The sequence below is a fragment of the Euprymna scolopes genome, chromosome 24 (assembly GCF_053919585.1).
Source record: "Euprymna scolopes isolate OS-2025 chromosome 24, ASM5391958v1, whole genome shotgun sequence".
In the NCBI taxonomy this organism is placed as follows: domain Eukaryota; kingdom Metazoa; phylum Mollusca; class Cephalopoda; order Sepiida; family Sepiolidae; genus Euprymna; species Euprymna scolopes.
The window spans coordinates 60,484,859-60,497,358 of record NC_136505.1 but is presented as its reverse complement, the minus strand read 5'-3'; positions in this window follow the sequence as shown (position 1 = coordinate 60,497,358).

Genomic DNA, 12,500 nt, shown 5'->3' with positions numbered 1-12,500 from the left:
TTGTGGCCTCTAGATATTACCAGCTTACATGATAAGAATTTATATAGTCTGGTGGACTATCTAGTAATATATTGTTTCTTAACGTAACATCACCATGAGTAAGTGTATCCTTTTTCATATAAGCCAATGTATCCGTGCCGAAGGGATTTTATTTTGGCTTCGAATATTATGTTGTTTTAAATATTTGGTAAGTGTTTATATGTAGATTGAAGTGCCTTCATACCAGATTGTCCTGACAGACTTTTGTACATAGACAACCAAGACACTCGAAAAAGATGTATATTGTTTAATGCAAAGTCTCTTAAGAATCTAGCGTGCATATGACATGCTATATGCATGCTAAATGATATTTAAACTTAATCTTGACTGACAAACCAAACTGGTATTTTAAATTTGAACTGGACTAACCAAGTGATAGGACCATAACAGCTATTCTTGAGACGTATGCATTACATTTGCATGCGTGACAGGGAAAATGATATTTCAGACTTAAATGTGACAGACCAATGGAAAAACATATGATAATTTCGTGCCGTTTATACCGTGGCCTGGCAGACCGATGCGAAATGCGATCCAATATGCAGTGTTTAATAGAAAGGTTTAGACGTTATTTAAATGCAACTATCATTTTGGCTAAGAGTAAATAAGGATTATATGGAATAGGAAATAGATTTTGGGTTTTGCTTTCAACACTCGAATCCCTTTATTTGTCAGTAACTTGTGGCATTTCCAGGCGATATCTCTGACAAACAGAGAAGAATTACTGTTTTATGATTTAAAAACTATTCGTCTATCACGTCATTGGTTGTCTTCTAGTAGTATTTTTTTTTAGTTTCTGACATCAAATGAGTTCATGCCTCGTCTGAAGCGATTTCTTTTGGCTACTAATGACCTTAAATCTCGCTTCCTTTATTTTTTCTTTTTCGTACTCAAACTCATTTTCTGCGCGAGAGGTCTTTGTTTTTGCTTTTGTTCTGATCTGTCCATCTCACGCGTATTTTGGCTACTTTTTTTTTACCCTGAAGTTTTATTATTTGAGCCTCTTTACATCAAGTGACTTTATGACTTGGCTGGAGTGACATTCATAAAAAATGTTATGACTTTTATAAAAATGCAAATACACGTAGATTGACAGAATATATTGTTGTCTAGAAACTAAAAACTGTACTGACATATCGAACCAATGATTGATTAAATGTGCACTTTAGAGCTGTCCATATTTATGTGTTGCTAGAATTGCTTGTTTTTTTTAGTTGTAAGAGTTTTCGCTATTGTAGCTTTCGTTTGATGTGTCTTTGTCTGATTGTGGAAATAAATATAATCCATTTAAAATGCTTAAGGTTTTTTGTGCTTCTCGTATAAATGGAAAAATGACGCATAAAGTACAGCCTTAACCTTACAGTGATATATTGGTAATGTCCTAAAAGTTGAATAATTGTACACACAATTCTGTGATATGTCTACCAATTTTTTCTATGCGTTTCGGTAATAGATCTGTTGTTTGAAATGCAAATGGACAGAATTTCAATCCTGGATTCGGATATGTCTTTCTGAAACGTCGCTTCTGTTCTTTGGCTGTAGTGAATTGCAGTAACTGCTATTTATTCTCTAGTCTAATCTGCAAGTAACGACGGATAATTTTTGTCAATCATTGGAAAAATCTTAATCTAGAATATAAATCTCACCTGTCTGTTTAAATGCATGTATGCTTGTATGTATGTATGTATGTATGTATGTATGTATGTGTGTATGTGTGTATGTATGTATTATGTACGTATGTATGTATGTTCGTATTTCTGTCTAAAACTTTCGATAGAGCCGATGGATTTTCATGAGATCGATATCGTTTTGAAGCTCGACCCTTCGGACGACAAACATCGATAAATTGGCTAAGAATATTAATTCCTTCACTCTTAACTTAGTACTTGTCTGCAGGGAGGGTCGCTGTTTTCGCCGATATTTTTGAAACTCATCCCCTCTTTTCAATTGACTAGCCTTAATTTAAACCTACGTCATCTCTCGTTTAGCGATGGGCGCAATAGCAAAAACGTCTCCTTTTTAACGATCTTTTCGTGCTTCGCAGTACGGGTTCGAGCCTGCCTGCCTACTACAACTTTTTTATTTGCTCAACACACACCTCCAAACACTCGGGCAATGCCGGGCCCCCAGGCTAGTCTACAATATGAAAAATAAGGTTTTATTTTAGTCTTCTAAATGTTGAAATGCATTTACTGTTTTCATACTCCCACTATATGTGATTTTTAAGAATGTCGAAGAAATAAATAATCATGGGAGATTTGAGCAGAACATTTATATAGAGTGGAGTATATATATATATATATATATATATATATATATATATATATATATATATATATATATATAAATATATATATATATATATATATATATAAAGTCGTATAATAAACTTTTAAGAAAAAAAGTTTTAAATTAACGTAGTACACGTTTACACACGCTTAAACATGTAGACCCTCGGGATGCCACACGTTGTAGACTGCGTCGCATAGGAGACAAATATCGCTGTTTCATGTTTTAGGAAAATACATTTAATCAATTATTTTCCTACTACGTGTGACATCTCATTACGACTGTGACGTCACTTACTTCTCCAATGTGATTGTCTTTTCTAACGTGATTTTTTAGTCTGTGCACACGTTCTTTCCGTAGTCTTTTTCTTTTTCCTTATCGTGACGTCACTTCACACACGCTTCGGCATTTATATACAGCAACCGTAAGCGTGTCCGCGCTCTTATATATTAAAACGATGTTTTTCTTGAAATAGACAATATGCCTTGAACAATAATTTGATAAAAAGATTTTTTTATATTAAAACAAAGTCTCCTGATCAGCAAAAAAAACTGTGGAGGGGGGGGGGTTAAATGCTAGTTTGTTTTACTGTCTTTAACCCTCCTCCCTCCACTTTTTTTACTGATGAGGAGACTGTGTTTAAATATAAAAAAATATTTTTTATCAAATTATTGTTCAAGACATATTTTCTATTTAAATAAAAACATCCTTTCCGAAACGATCTTACAAACTATTGATTTTGTTTGCTTTTCCTTTTGAAACTGATTTTCAGTTCAAAATTATGAATCATTTTACTCAATATTAAAATAGCTCTTGGTATCTATACCATATTGAGCTTATTATATATCTACAATACAGCAACCAGAATTAGCGCCCATCATTACGAAACTGTTTAAACGTTGTCTTAAGGGGAATTGCTTTCCATCACCCTGCGAAATCTCATCTGCATTTAAGAATTCAGGTGATCGCTCATCTCCCTCTCAGTACGTGCCAATAAGCCTCCTGTGCGTCATGAGCAAGTTGCTGGATTCTGTGTTAAATAGAGAAATAATCAACCGTCTCAGCAATAATAACCTTCTTAGTGACACACAATATGGTTTCCGTTCTGCTAGATCTACAGCAGATGTGCTTACAATGATATCTCATAGAATTAGCGAATCTCTCGACGGAGGCTACTTTTCTAGGGCAATAGCTTTTGACATATCAAAGGCCGTTGATAGAGTATGGCATTAAGGTTTACGTCACAAGATCTCCAGCTACGTTATAGCTGGAAATATCTTCTCAATTATTATATCATTTCTCTCTGATAGGTTCATAAGAGTAGTAGTTGATGAGCAGAAATCAGAAGCTCACAGTATTTATGCTGGAGTCCCTCAGGAGCCAACTCTTTTCCTGGTCTACATTAATGATCTTCCAAATCACATCCTTACACCATTCATAGACATTTATGCTGATGCCATTACTATCTATGGTAGCACATCTAAGACCGTAAAAAACAAGTTCTCTCCGATTCTCTATCCTCTGATCTTGAGCGCGTGGTACAATGGGGAAAGAGATGGCTTGTTACTTTTGATGAATCTCAAACCAAACTTCTATCTTTACATCATCAACGCTACGATCCCCATCTTGCAAACAATTGAAATGGATGGTTCTCGTCTTGGGGAGGCCTCATGTTTTGACATGCTTCTATGCACGACCTTTACTCCTGATCTTAAATGGAAAACATACATTAAATCCGTTGCCTAGACCGCTGGAAAAATGGTAGGATCCTTCCATCGATCCAGTAGCTATCTCACTGCTGATGCAATTCTCTATCTATATAAGAGGCAGGTACGTCCAAGGATGGAGTATGTTTTCACATCTGGGCAGAAGTTGCTAGAAAGGACTTATCCTGCCTTGATAGAGTTATATATATATATATAAGTTAACAAATTTACCGAATCTTCATTATTAACAATTACTATGTTGTACAATTTCTACTGTAATTCTTTAACCCTTTTCCTTGAGTAGCCTCTTGACCTTGGTTAGTGGTGATGGGGATATATATATATATATATATATATATATATATATAAAGAGAGAGAGAGATGCCGTGCACTGTGCACATGAGAACGTATACCTATGTTTAATGAGTTCTTGGACATAAAATAGTTCTCGCTAATTGGCTCGAGGACAAAGGTGCAATCTTGGGTTGTGACTTAAGAAAGACTCCAAAATGTTATTTGAAAGCCTCTGGCAAAATAGCAACGCTATAAAGTTAAAAGTGAAAGTGATTACAGTAATTCTGGGAAAATAGTCGTGCCTTCTCGTACATTTCAGCGTGAAAGCTAATGAAAATGGATCATACATGGGTTTTACCAGTATGGTCGACCCCTTTACTAATTTTTTGTACAAATATATGTATAAATGCATCTGTATACATATTGTGGTCAAAATGACATTTACTCTAAATGTTATATCTCTCTTTCTGTTTGCCTGTCTATCCGTTCCACATTTTCGTCGAATCTACTGGGCAGATCTGGGTGAAATTTTCTAAGTTTTTTTTTATTATACGGCCCGCTGAACTAATTGTTATGGTAACTGTTTGATGCACTGTTAAAGATTAAAGGGATTTATAGGCATTAGTTACCGGAAAGCTCTATTTACGTTAATAGTTAAGTTAGTTATAAATCAACTCAACGCACTATAACTTTTGCCCGTTTTATCGAGTTGAATGTCAGGGCGCTGTGAGTCTTTCATACGGACTTTTATCATTCAAACTTTGATGTTACAAAATTGCCCCATGGAACCATTTTACTTTTTTCAGCGTCGAACGCCTTTTCCAGTTGTCACTCGACCCATTCCTTAAGTGTTATGTGCAAAACACATGCGTTGGTCTCACCAGAATAGCAGCTTCATTGTCAAAAAGCGTAATGCCTACCTGATTCCTCCTAACTATCAATGACGAACGCATATTTTATATACGATAAATTGCTTTCAGGCATACATTGACACATTTGTGTTTCGAACGCGATGCTGCAACTCTTTTCTAAAAGAGTAAAAATTGGAACAAAAAAAGGGAGAACAAAAAAAGAGATTACAGACGGTTTCAAATCTGGCATATTCTTTCTTTGCGTCTCTCGAGTACCGTGGGAATGGGTCGGGGAGAGGCATGACCAGCTCATCTTCATGTCATCACCTCGCTGATTTGTAATTCTTGCACTAATGGACGACACTACTCTGGCCTAGGGGAACCGCGAAAGAAATGATCCACGAATAAAGCGAGGAAGGCATTCGATGCAATACAAACACACAAAAAATTACCGAAATTTGTGTGCGCGTGTGGATGTGAATATCTAAAAGTGTTTTTAGTTGCTACCCTAATGAGGTTATATTGCGATTATAAACCTTATCACTCAAACAGATAGAAACATGCAAAAGACGAAAATAATGATTGATATGCAATTAAAACCTGTGGTTTATTCTGGTTGAGGGCAAGTCTTCGTCAATCCGTTCAAGAGTAACTTACATGCTCTCGGGCAGAGATACGGTACTGTTCAGTCCTCGGAAGTCAACTCTTCCAATCTTTAGCTTCTTTTAAATGAAAGATTAGTTTATTTAAAATTGCCCGATGAGCTTCCAGCAGGGAATGCCGACTGTTATGGCCAAAGATGTTTGGGGGGCCAGATTGCACTGTATGCAGTGTGCTGGTTTTTCAAACCGCTCCTAATCTTCTACCTAACCTCTAGCCCGTAAAAACAACTTTAAAATTTTATATATGTCTTTTTAAAAGTTTTATATGTTTTTTTAAATGTATATGTCTTCTTAAACTTGTTTATTTAAAGTTTTTATATGGCTTTTAAAAAAGTATGCGTTCTACGAATCTGTTCAGCTATGCTTACAATTGCTGTTTGCCAACATATCTGCCGATGATCAGAATGTATTTTAATTTAGAAATATCATTCATTTTAGAATATTTTTCCTAATTCGTAATTTAAAATGTAATCTAATCACCTCATACCTCCGTGTAAACAAATCTCTATTTCTATCTCTCCTTATTATATAAAGGAATGTTGTCTGTGTGTGTGTGTGTGTGTGTGTGTGTGTGTGTGAGTTTGTCCCTTATAGACTCGAGAACCGTCTGGGATGATTTAGAAAGAAAAACAATCGCATGAAGGTGCTTAGTGTGTCTGGGAGTGTTCTTACGTGTGGTTTGTATAGGAATGCCCCCAATAAGTATCGAAAACTTATCATCGAAAATAAAACTGATTAAAGAAAGTGCAATTTTGACCAAAGTTTACACTTTTATACATCCTAACATCACAAATGCATTTGAGAAGTTTTATCACAGCAGAAGCAGAAAGGTTTAGCCTATGAAATCATCTGCAGATTATTTTATAAAACATTGGGGCGTGTTCGAAATGAATGTTTGTATTCAGAGCACAATTGAACAAGTATATTTGACTTTCATACGTTAAATTTTAGTTCAAAAGATTATATAAAAATAATTTCATAAAAAGAACAATTGATTCTTTGATAGGGCAGGGTGCGTTTGAAATGAAATTTTACTGTTGAGATCACAATTAAGCAATAATACTTGACTTTTGCCTTTTAAACTGAAAATATAAGTCATAATTTAGAAATGGTATTGTAAAATCAAAATTAAGGTGAGGTCATAATTTACAGATGGTTTTGTAAAATCAGCAGTGGATTCTCTACAGTGCAATGTAGACTAAAATAAATTGTGGATGAAGTCACTGCAGGGAGCCATGTCAAGCTTCCTCCCGTTACACTGTAAAAGGGGTCCCTATCTAGAGCGATTAGATTTTAAAAAAAATAGCGATTTAACCGATTTCGATGCAAATAAATTTATGGGCGTTGAATATTTTTTTATCCTCATCTAATCCCGGACGACGCTGAATTTCGCTGCTATTACTGAAATAAAGAAATTATCCGATTTTCAATATTTATTAAGAAATGTATGAAGTTTGTCATTTCACCCTTCTTGGCCTTCGGAACAAGATCAAAGTGTAGTATCTGTTCCGGCAGATGCTGCACTTAAGATAATTTGTACCAGTCAATGGAGGGGAAACCCTCTATACTGGGACAATTATTATTTTTGGTAACCAGAGTGCCCCCTTTTTGCCTACTTTTAGGGGAGCTGGTTTTTACCTCACATTAAAAACGGCCTTGTGCCTAATTTGCTCAGTGGGGGAGCAAATAAATACCATCTGTTTTTCAGATGCTACACTTCTATTTCTTGTTCTCTTTCGGTGGAGGAGAAATCCTTCACAACTGAGACAATTTTTATTTTTGTACCTTTTCTCCACGTTAAAAAACGACCCTGGTGTCTAACTCTGTCCCGTGAGGAGGCATAGTAAATAGGTACACTAGCAAGACGCACAGCGTTACCCGGTCGTAAAAATACGCTTACATATGATATTAAAATTTATGCAAATTTTATATTAATTATTATATGCCGAACAACCCGTGTTATCTGTTTGGCAAATCTGTCACTTATATCGAAAGTAGTTGGATGTAAATAGACCATTTAACTACTGAGGTTTCTCTGTCCTTATGTTAGATAATAAAAATATAATAAATTTTAACTCATCATTCAGACAGGGATTAGAAGAAATCATTAAAGCTGTATGTGTACGGGTCTCATATTGTTTTTTTGAGACAAAAAGAGTCACAACGTATATAAAGGTCAGTAAAACTATGTTTACTTGCCTTATATATAGTTTTCTTTAAATATACGTCTACAATTATACACGTTTCTAATTTTTATACACAGAAATTGCAATAGATAAATGTCTTATTTATCTCCGCACACTTTGGCTAAGTAATGTAAATGACAGATTTTCCAAAATAACACTGGCTGTTCAACAGTGTTATTTTGCATCGAATCTTGGTGTTGTTTTTCTTCTAGACCTATGCTACCATAAATCTGGAAAGACGCAACTCTCCCACCATAATAAGTTTATTGAATATTTATTTAGATGTAGTTGTGGTTCGCAATACGTTGGACGGACGTCGCAGAGATAGGATTCCCACGTTAAACAAAACATTTCAGCTAAGATTCGTCATGCAAAATTTTTCGCTATCAAATATTTTGAAAAATAGATACGATTTGACGATATGTGAACATCTGATTAATAGTCGTGTTTCTGCTTTCAGGTTTAGTGTTGACTTACTCTCCATTCTTAGCGAGGATGTAAACCTGATTTTATCGAACTCGGAAATCTGTAGGTAATTTCGCATCTAATGATTCTCGTGACCGATAACCTGCGTTTTATATGAAAATTCTAGAAACCATTTATATTAAGTCCTTTAGACTTTCTCCTTGTAAGCAAAAAAAAATTCTCTTTTTTATCTAAAGGGTTTCTATTTGATTTTTCCCCTTTTTAAATATTTCCCCTCACGGTTTTGTGTCCTCACAGCATATTTCTATTTTATATTATTTTAATCGTAATTATGCAGCAATATAACTCTTTTAAGCAGAGTGCAAAACAAGTCGACTGGCTTTTTTGCGTTTTTATTTTTTTTAATTCAGTATGCTAAAATTTCGTCTATATTTACCTATTATAAAATTAGGTATCTCTCTCTCTCTCTCTCTCTATATATATATATATATATATATATATATATAAAATTAGGTATCCCTATATATATATGTATATATAAACATATATATATATACAGATAGATATATAAATATATGTACATATACATACATATATATGTACATATATACGTACATATATTTACATATATATATATATATACATATATATACATATATATACATATATATATATACAAATATATACATATATATACACACAAATATATACATATATATATATATATACAAGTATATACATATATATATATACAAATATATACGTATATATACAAATATATACATATATATATATACAAATATATACATATATATATACAAATATATACATATATATATACAAATATATACATATATATATACAAATATATACATATATATATACAAATATATACATATATATACAAATATATATATATATATATATATATATAGCTTAATGTCAAAGGAAAAGAGAAAGTTAAATTCCACAAAAGGAGACTTATCCGGATAATGCCAAGCTCAACAATCATTATTGGAGCTTATACAATAGGACAAGAGAATGAAATGAAGACACAAAACTATATATTGGTAGATATAGAATGGACCATTTATTGAATAATGCAATACAGGCACAATTTGGGGGATAGAAGGGACTCTTTATGCCCAGGCATTTCGAAGCCTAGTGCTTCCCATCAAAAGAATAGAGAAGGTGCTAGGTAGCATGGTGAAGATGCAACGTCTAGCGTAAGGTTCATTAGGGACGAAAAAGATTAAGAGGAATTATAGAATGTTGGGTGAAGCTTTATTGAATTCTAAATAAATAAGGAGAAGCTTGTTATATATAGTATGATATATAAAATTATATATGGTCTTTAACATAGTATTGAAATAAAGGGGCATATGTATTATGGCAAAATAGGGGGTGTATTGTTGCTGTGTGATAATTTATTTTTACGGTTTCTGAGGTGTCTATGTTCTATGGAGTGGGTAATTTTGATTGGTGCAACCTACACTGCAGATGGCGGCTATAAAATCGCTTATAATTTTGGGGGGGGGTGCTTATGCAAGGTTGTAAAACTGAAAGGTAATATGCGGCATTATATTTATAAGTTTCTTCTGTTATGATATAGGGAGTATAATTATAAGGGGGAGGTCGGAGATTAGGGTAGCAATGACTATGAGTGCGTTTAACTTGATGCAAAGGGTTAAGTATACATATTGATGTCAAAGTGGAGGAGTAAGGAAATCATTACTAAATATAAGAGTGGTAAAAATACAGCAAATAATAGTAAGGTAATTATAATAGCACGAAAGATAATAGTAATGAAAATCATAATAATAGTAGTAATAATAAAGATGAAAATAAAATAGAAGTAAAATTGAAGATAAAAATAAAGACAAAATTAAAGGTAAGGATTAAAAATAAACATTACAGATAATATTACCAATAGTTGTGATAGAAGTAAATTCAAAATGAATGTTAATAACAGTGAAAATGAAGATAATGGTTGCTGTTATGGTAGCAATGGCGGGGATAACAACGGGGATAATAATAATAACAAAAATTATAATGATGATTATAATGATAATAATGATAAAAACAATAATAATAACAATAGTAATAGCGGTAAAAATAATGCAGTAATAATGAAGATATTAGTAACAATACTTCTACCACTACCTCCATCATCACCACTACTACTACTACCAATAATAATAATGAAAATACTGTTAATACTAATTATTAGTGGTGCGTAAAAGAAAGGGATACAGACAAGTGGGGGTCAGAGTAGCAGGAAATGGGATTGAGGAGTACGTGGTCCCGTACAAAATAAAGCAAAATAAAGAACATATATATATATATATATATATATATATATATATATATATATATATATATATATATATATATATATATATATATATATACAAACGCAGATAATAAAAAACACAGATAAAAAGATAGGTGTAGAACAGGCCGGGAAAGCGTAAGAGTTCGGTGAACAAAAGGCCCTTGGGTTTAAATTAAATTAAAGGATTGCTTCACTGGGAACGGTAGTTTCAAGAGTCCACATTAAAACTTTTAATTTTTTGAAGTTCGATTATAAAGGCCATCAAATGTATGTTTATATGGACAAGCCAGGTCTTCAAAGTTGAAAATCGGGCAATTGAACACCTTATATCGTTTGAAAATATTCACAAGAAAGGCCTCTCTTCAGACGGTGATAAAATACACTTCTTTACTGAAATAAATAAATAATATATATATATATATATATATATATATATATATTCATAAGTTTGGGATTCGACTCGATTCAAGTTGGTGAACCCAAAATATTTTTTTTCTGAAATCGCAAATTTATAATATATAAAAATCTATAATAATATATACGATATATGTAAGAATTGAAATATCACATTAAAACGTACTTTACGACCGGGCTACACCGGGCGTCCCTGCTAGCTTCTCCATTTACAGAATGCTCACATCAAGATATTAATATTTCCACAGCTCCGCTAGTATGTATTATTTATATAACAACTAAATTGTTTTCAAGATACATTTTTTACGTTTAAAGTGTGCGTTTCTTCTTTATTCCGTTTTAAAATTCTATATTTACCATTTCAGATATTAGTCATCTCTTGAAAACAATTTATGTATTTGGTATTTTATTGCCTGCCATTGGGCGAATCGATTACATAAATTTTTTTTAATGAATACAACGGAAATTAATCGAAGCTTGGAAAACTAAGACAGAAAAAGCAATTAATTCGTCTAATCGAAAGGTAGTGATTACACCGAAATTTTTCAAAGTGGCTTCATTTGGTTTGGGAGATTTTAAAATTGAGATTTGTCTGTTCTTGTCCAATACGGTGCATTAAATCTTCAATTCGAGGCATAAAAGCGTGGATGGGGAATTTATAAGTGAAAGTGAATCAAATCTAAATCAGTATGGAATTGGAGAAAGAATTTGGATAAAACGAATGGTAATATTTACAATAAAAAAAAACTCGATTGTTTATCCCGTCTTTTGCGTCTCACTGAAAGATGCTTGCATGAGAAATACCTTACTTCCTTTGACAGTTATTTTTCAGCTCGGGTGTTTTCAGGTGTGTGTTGAGCAAAGGAAAAAAAGCAATTGTATGCAGGCAGGCTCGAACCCGTACCGCAAATGAGGACGAGGACGTGAACAAACAACAACAAAAAAAAGACTTCTTTGCCGTTGTGCTTATCTCCAAACCAGAAGTATCGAAGGTTTAAATTAAAACAAGTCAATCGAAAAGCGGGGATGACTTTTGAAAATATCGGCAAAAAAGAGACCCCTCTTTATAGAAAAATTCCCAGTTGAGGGTGGAAGAATGTTTATTTGCCGATTTTTCGATATTTGTCATCCGAAGGGTCGCACTTCAAAACGATACCGATCTCGTGAAAATTTGTCGCCTCTGTCGAAAGTTTTGGCAGACATAGAAACATGCATACATACATACATACATTAAAAAAAGACAGGTGAGATTTATATTATAGAAGATAATTCTTGTTCAGTTTCGTTTTGTAGAAAAA